General features: G+C 39.8%; 1 pseudogene; it reads right to left on the minus strand.

Annotated features, from left to right (window-relative positions):
- Positions 1–4745: 4745 nt before the first annotated feature.
- LOC150002797 (U6 snRNA-associated Sm-like protein LSm3 pseudogene) lies at positions 4746–5119 on the minus strand (annotated as a pseudogene).
- Positions 5120–6017: the final 898 nt, after the last annotated feature.

A 6017-nucleotide genomic window follows, 5' to 3' on the forward strand; every position in this document is an offset into this window, starting at 1 on the left:
ATGCTTTGGGGTGGGGGGTGGCACAGGGAAGGGCAATGGGGGAAAATTGGGATAACTGTAATTGAACAATAATAAAATAAAATAATATATATTTAAAAAAAAAAAGATCCAGCTTGAATTGAACCCCAGTTTCTCTGCACCGAGTGTAGTTTTTCTCACTGTAGAACTGTGAAGTGTTGGTTTTTCCCCCAAAGTACCCCCATACACAATATACATGTATTTAGTTTGTTTTCCAGTGTTGCGATTATTTAAAATAAATAAAATATATCTACCCATACATTTCCATTCTTTAACTCCTTCTGTTCTGGTTTCTATATTTTACCATTACACAACATTTATTTTTTTTAAGTATATTTTATTGATTATATTGTTACAATAGTTCCAATTTTTTCCCCTTTGCTCCCCTCCGCCCAGCACCCCCACTTCCCCAATAATCCCCTCCCCAAGTCTATGCCCATGGGTCGTACACACAAGCTCTCCTGCCTCACCCTTTCATATATTCTTCTTTTTTAAAAAATAATTAATTAATTAGTTAAATATTTTAACAATAAAAAATAACAATCCCTCCCTCTCAGACTTAAGACCCTTTACAATCTTATAAAGGACAATGGACGAAGGTCTCGAGCTCCTCTAGCTGCTTCAAGCTGGACATGGTCGTTGTCCTACCTACCCTTGGGTCAAGAAATCCCTAATAAGAGTGGGGGGTGTGGAGGGGAGGGTGGCCTTCCCACAAGGGGAAGGATCGTGCAGACTCCAGGTTGGTTGGCTGTCCCCGGACAACGGCATGCTTGATTTAACAGGCTGGCATCCTTGTTGTATTCTGGGGGCAACAGGGTTAAAGGACATCATTCAATCCGTAACCACTAGATGACAAAAGACAGGTATTAATTTTTCAATGTCCCACATTAGGGAAAAGAAGGGCTTCTTTGGAGGAAGGTATGCCAGGTACATCTTACCTGTCCAAAACCCTTTTGTCCATTATACTTAGTTCGGACTGAGGGAAATATTTTAGGTTTCCCCCATCTCAGGCCTCTGGGCTCTTTCTGTCCAAGCCATTAGGATAGAAAAGAGAAACCAGTTTTAAAGTGAAGCCCACAGACCACCCCATTCTTCACCAACCCAGCCACTTAGTTCAGCCAACCCATTGAGTCTCAGGAGGCAGCAATGCAGACAGGATTAAGTGAGGCCTATACATACAGACAATCACTCAGGTAATGAGATCGTAGGCTTATGCCCTTTGAAAACAGAAAACACATGTTAATTTATGTAACATAACCCACATACAAGTCTCTAAGTCTGTAGGACTGTCTTATCGGAAAGACATCCAGTTGCAAGGCATTTGACATTCTTCTTGCCTGTAAATTAAACATCTTTGATAATGCCACAGACATAGTTTAACTTTCAAGTGAAAACAAATTTTAAATGAAAAGAAACTTTAAAGATGGTTAGCTGCACTACTTTATAGTCTACCACTGGGTATTGTGATCTTCCTTGAATCGTGATTTTTCTCCCTAAGATTACCCTCCTTGTCATTAAAGGGACTGCATTAAGTTCATTTTTAATTTATCCTGTTCATTTGCATAAACACAACAAGAGCAGCAAATGATCACTTATGATCTTTAGTTCTGCTTTGCTGGAACTTATGCAAGGAACATTTAGGGTGACCTTCAGTCTGCCCTTCAGGGCACAGAAGCTGAGCCACATGCCTGGCATTCAGCCTTGCCTGTAAACACCTGTCTTTTCCAGGTCCTCCTGGTTTTCCATTGTGCCTTAAGGTCCCTTCTAGCCATCTTTCAGGAAAACAACCTTCATTCCTTCCCTGGAAAGATTGCTATGGACCGCTCATCCATCCAAGGTACCAGGCCTTTTATCTCGTGGACTTTTATTACCTTTTAAAGTCAGTCCCAGTTGCTCAGGGCTTTTTGGTAACAACCAAAGCCCAAGCATGTCTCCTTTAGGCATGACATTCCAGTCAAAGTCTTAGTCAAAAAAATCGTCATTAACAACTGGTCTTATTAGTTTTATGCAAAGAAACTTAGGTCATTACTTACTTCTTTAGAATGCCAAATTCTGGCGGGATCAGATAGGGAGAAAATATATACAGTGTGAAGGAAAATCCTTGTCCTTCTAATATTCACTGAACTTGCATTTCTATTCTTTATATTTTTATTTTTCCCCCCACTAAAAATTTTTCTGTTTGTTTGTTTTTCCATTACAGTTGTCTCACTTTTTTCCCCCTCTTGCTTCCCTGCCCCCTGCCCCCACTTCTTCCACATTCAGTCTCCACCCAGTTGTCCATGTCCATGGGTCATTTATACATGTTCTTTGACTAGACCCTTCCCCTTCTTACCACTTCGCTCCCTCCCATCTCCCCCTTTGTTACTGTTAGTTTATTCCTTGTTTACATACCTCTGGTTCAATTTTGCTCATTTGTTTGTGTTGTTCATTAGTTTCCTGTAACAGGTGATAGCATAAGGTAATTTTCTTTTGTTGCCTGGCTTATTTCGCTAAGCATAATTCTCTCTAGTTCCAATCATGTTGTTGCAAATGGTAGCAGTTCCTTCTTTCTTTCAGTACTTATTCATTGTCATTTTCCCCCTTTGTACTCGTGTTCCTCTCTGTCTCTCTCTGTTTCTTCATCTTCTTAAAGCAGACCGTTTAGCATCTCTTGCAATGCTGGTGGTGGAGGTGTATTCTTTTAGCCTTCTTTTGTCTTGGAAACTCCTTATTTCACCTTCCATTTTGAATGAGAGCCTTGCTGGGTAGAGTATTCTTGGTTGTAGGCCTTTGTTTTTCATTACTTGGAGTATATTTTGCCATTCCCTTCTGGTTTGTAGTGTTTCTGCTGAGAAATCTGATGATAGCCTTATTGGAGCTCCCTTGTATGTTATTAGTTGTTTCTCTCTTGCTGCTTTTAGGATCCTCTCTTTGTCTTTGAATGTAGCCATTTTCATTATGATGTGTCTTGAAGTGGGCCTGTTGGGGTTCATCTTCATTGGGACTCTCTGTACTTCCTGGACTTGCATGATTCTTTCTCTCTTCATGTTAGGGAAGTTTTCTGTCATTAGTTTTTCAAAGAGGTTTTCTATTCCTTGCTCTTCTTCTTCTCCTTCTGCAATTCCTATGATACGGATATTATTACGTTTCATGTTGTCCTGCAGCTGTCTTAGAGCCTCTTCAGTCTTGTTCAGTCTTTTTTCGTTTCGTTGCACTGTCTGTGAATTTTTGTCTACATTGTCCTCCAGCTCACTGATCCAATCTTCTGCTTACTCTAGCCTGTTTTTAATTCCTTCTACTGTGTTCTTCAATTCAGAGATCGTATTCTTCATTTCCTCCTGGCTCTTATTGATAGCTTCCATGTCCTTTTTGATGCTGGTATAATTCTCAGTAAGTTCCTTATAGTTCTTCTGGAGTTCACTGTAGTTTCTCTGGAGTTCTTTGTAGTTTCCGCTGAGCTCATTGAGCTTCTCCATAATACATGCTTTCAATTCCATATCTGATAGTTTGTTCCCCTCTCTTTCATTTAGCACTCTTTCTGGGGACTCTACTTTTCCTTTCAATGGGGGGTTGTTTCTCTGTCTCCCCATTTTTGTGACTCCTATTGTTTGTTGGTGCTTCTTAGAATGATCTGCACTTCCTGGATCTGCCCCTGGTGGCGTCAGATCCTGTACCAGTCTGGGCCTAGGCAGCCTGTTGGAGACTTCCAGGGATCTACTGCCTTTGTCTGACTTCTTTAGTTGTTAATCTATTCAATCTGTGAGTAGCCATCAGGCTTAAGGACCATGGGTGTGGCCGCTTAATTCCTGTAGGCAGGGCCTTTGCTTCCCCTCAGGCTGATGCCACTTGGCCGGGAATGGTCTGCCTGCAGCACTGGGGATGAGTCAGCACTGGGACCTGGCCGGCCGCTTCCCCAGCTCTCCCCTCAAAGCCACCACACCAAACTCTCCCCAAGCATTTCCAGTCCTCTCTGTCTTCCCTCTGCTTGTGCCCAGGGTAAGTGGGGGCATAATATTTTCATATGTGATCCGCTTAAGAGCTCTTTTTCTCCAGCTGTTTCTCTCCGGCTAGCAAGAAACCCTGTGGCTTTTCGCTTTTCTCAGCTGGATACTATTTTACTTTCCACTCTGTTGCTGTAGGCTGGGAAGCTCAGCTGGGGGTTTAGACCCTGACCTTCTCAGGGGGAATCCCTGGCTGCTGAGCTGTTTCTCAGTCCCTTCAGTTGCTACCCGTGTGATGCCAGCCAGCCCCTTCCGCGTCTCCACACTGCCTACGGGTCACGTTGTGATGTAGCAGCCTTTTCTGTCTCTCCGTGGTTATTAGACTTCTCTCCAGATGGTGTTCAGTTGGTTATTCCAGATGATTTCTCCAAAATTACATTGTAAATCCAGACTAGTTCTGGGAGGAAGTTAGTGTAGCTTCCACTTACTCCTCCGCCATCTTGTTTCTCCACCATTACACAACATTTAGAAGATGTAGTTTAACTATGGGGACTGTCCTTTTACCTTTGATTCACTTCAAATCTTGACTATTTTCTCTATATTTAACAGTCACATATAAATATTTCACATTTTATTTTTAATGCTTTACTATGAATTATTAAATTTATTTTATTTTTCTTGGTGAGCACATTTATTGGAAGGGTTGGAGGAAAATAAAAATGCCACAACTTCAGAATTTGTGAGCTATCTCCAAATCAGCTCATTCCAGGAATGGAAGAATACTTAGTCATTTCTTAATATCAGAATTTACACAGGGTTCTCTTTTAAATATCTTCTGTATATATAGACGCAACCAGACAGTATCCTAACAGAGATCAATTGTTTATTTTGGCCAACTCGCAGCGGAGGGGCAACTAGTAAATATCATCTCCTCAAAGACAGAGCGTCAGAATATTCTGCTTTGTTGATTTACATATCTTTTCATGTGTTTCTTAAAATTTTTTTATAACAGTCACAATTTCTTCCATATCTCCAAATATCATATTTAAATATGCAATTTACCTTGAAGCTCTTTGTCATTTCTTGTTTTCACATAGATTTGCTCATCCAGGCTGATCTTGATGAGATCCAGGGACTCTTCTATGGTTGGCAGTTTGTTCTTGGTCCAGATTGTCTGCCATGTTCCAAACCCTGTGCTATATATTGTTGAATTTAAATTCTGCTGATAATGCCTAATGGGTCAAGAACAATGTAGCTATTTAGCTAGAATTTTGCAAATTCATCATGGAACTTAAATAAGAATATAGACTCATGGTTGGGTTTTTTGTTTTTTTCTTTTTTAACAACTATAATCCTATTCTTGGAGCAATGCTTGAGATAATGAACTCCATTAAGAATATAAGTGATGGCAAGAAAAAGCATTTGTATGAAGCAAAAAGTAAAAGATGAAATTTCTGAACTATAAAATCTATTTTGGAAAATCAGATTATAAACTCCTTAAAGGCTTATGAAAAGTACATTTAACAGAAACTTTAGCCAAGTAGAAATAATGCAGAATCAGTGTGATGAACTTAGTGTGACTAGCCACCTACAAGCTTTCTGGACATTTAATTTCTAAGGTACTATTTATTTCACAATTACTAAGTATTTTACAGCATCATAACCCATTTAATCTCTCACAACAAGCCTATAAATTTAGGTATTAACGAAGTTAGAATCTCCTGAAAGTCAGAAATAGTCTTTTGTGATGAGTATCCTTTTCGGTTTATACCAAATAAAAAGATAAAGAATAAAATTCTAATAAATTTTCAGGATAAGAAAATTGAGACTTTGCAAGGCTAATGTATCCAAGTTTGTGCAGTTATAGAAGGTGGCATGATGATTTTAATCTGAGTCCCATTCATAATCACTTTCCTCCTCTGCCTCCACAAATTAAAAAGGTTCTCCCAGCCCTGCTCTTTTCTTTTAATCTTTGTTTTTTTAGAAGCCACCCTAGTGTAGTACCTGGGCTTACTTAGATTTTGACAGGTAACACTGTGGAAAACAATCACACATATGTGTTTATCCTTCCTGCTGGAT

Source organism: Furipterus horrens, unplaced genomic scaffold, assembly GCF_987537825.1.
Source record: "Furipterus horrens unplaced genomic scaffold, mFurHor1.1.pri manual_scaffold_8, whole genome shotgun sequence".
NCBI classification, from domain to species: Eukaryota; Metazoa; Chordata; class Mammalia; order Chiroptera; family Furipteridae; genus Furipterus; species Furipterus horrens.